The sequence below is a fragment of the Schistocerca nitens genome, unplaced genomic scaffold, assembly GCF_023898315.1.
Source record: "Schistocerca nitens isolate TAMUIC-IGC-003100 unplaced genomic scaffold, iqSchNite1.1 HiC_scaffold_168, whole genome shotgun sequence".
NCBI lineage: Eukaryota > Metazoa > Arthropoda > Insecta > Orthoptera > Acrididae > Schistocerca > Schistocerca nitens.
Genome location: NW_026045709.1, coordinates 321,096 through 322,758, shown reverse-complemented (window position 1 = coordinate 322,758; position 1,663 = coordinate 321,096). Strand labels below are relative to the sequence as shown.

General features: G+C 45.8%; 1 non-coding gene across 1 annotated transcript; it reads right to left on the bottom strand.

Moving 5' to 3' along the window:
• Positions 1-231: 231 nt before the first annotated feature.
• Positions 232-417, bottom strand: LOC126219184 (U2 spliceosomal RNA). The gene has a single exon (XR_007542651.1). It is a non-coding gene; the product is annotated as a U2 spliceosomal RNA (small nuclear RNA).
• Between the last annotated feature and the right edge of the window lie 1,246 nt (positions 418-1,663).

Below are 1,663 nucleotides of genomic sequence, written 5' to 3'. Positions count from 1 at the left end.
TAAATTACCAGCCTCCAGCCTAGTGTAATTCGGCTGCAAGAGCGGTCCGGCTAAAAAAAAAAAAAAAAAAAAAAAAAAAAAACCTTAAGATAATCTAAATTAATTAAAACAATACGTGGTGTGTAAGCAGCTAACTACTGGGCACATCGACAACTACGACAAGTTTTGCCACCATTGGAATATCTGATCACTGCAGAATATTAACCCGTTTCAGGCTGTGTTTTAATTAATTTTAGGTGGGCCGATCCTGGCGGTACTGCAATGCCGGGCCAACCCGCGACAGAGTTGGAGCAAGCCCCTAGCACTCCGTCATGAGCCAAAAATGAGATTAATATTCTGGTCCTGCGATGTAGGACGTATCAGATATTAAGCTGATAAGAACAGATTTTATTTTCAGAGATAATTCTTAAAATACATTACTATGGAGTATAAATTTAGGAAAAGTATTCAAGACACTATACAATTCGAGTTTTACATATTTAAGGAATTTTTAAGTTAAAATATATAGAAAACTGTTGTAACCGCACTTAAGTGTTTGAATCTTATTGTAGCTCGTGTTTTTTTTTGCTTTTTCTTTTTTCTTTTTTTTTTAATTATTGAATTTCAATTCCCCCCGAAGGGGGCTGCCTGGCGGCAGCTTAGTATGCCGCTCTTCAGCCTACAGACTTTGTGAGAGAGATGAAGAGAATTAATAATAAAAACAGGCGATAAAATCGGAGACTTAAAGAGTAACATGGCGAAAAGAAATAGTGGAACTTAAAACAAAGAACAGAGGGATGATGATGCTAATAGAATACATACGAAGCAGACAGGTAAAACAATAGACAGACAATTAAAAAACATTTCGACAATCTGGATTCTGTTCGCAAAAGACATAAAATTCACACCTAGCGACAGCATGGTTTCTGTTCGCAACACGAGAAAGACGAACAACACTGAATAGTCACTGGAACACTGCACTAAAAAGTTGGCAAATGTGACATACCACAGCCGAGAGCAGGTGGGGGGAAACTGGACAGATGATGGGAAAACAAAAAAGGGGGGGAAAGGAGCTGATGGAGGATGATGACCCATAAGAGGGGTGGGGGGCAGGCGCGACAGGGAGTGGGGTAGGCAGAGGAGGGGAATACAAAAGGACTTGGGGGGGAGAAGGGAGGGAGGAAGAGGTTTAGTGGGGAGAAAACAGGACGAAGGGGGTGTGCTCGTGGGTAAAGCCCACTACTTAAATATTTCGAGGCCGCGTTAGGTGCGGATACTTAAGTATATCACCTTAAGATTAATCCTGCGATAGGCGTGGCCTTAGTTATGTCAGACCGGGGAAGGTTTGGAGCTAATTTAGGGTCTATTTTATTTTTTAATTCCATTCTTCTCCATGCCCTGACAGGACACTGCACATGCACGGCTGCCAGCGGCTGGTGTGCCATGCACGCAGGCGGGTCACACACAGCCGGACTTCTCCCCTTTGTCCGCCTTGCGGCAGATGTCACTGGGGTGTCGCGGCAGGAGGGCGACTGGCGACTGCCGGGCAGTAGGCACACGTGTGGCGCCGCCTAGCACCGCGCCAACCGAGGTGGGGGCCATATTCGGCGGACACCACGGAGGGAGGGGCACCATGCAGCACCGCACGCACCGCTACTGACTCGGCACTGCTGCAGTGCGGCGC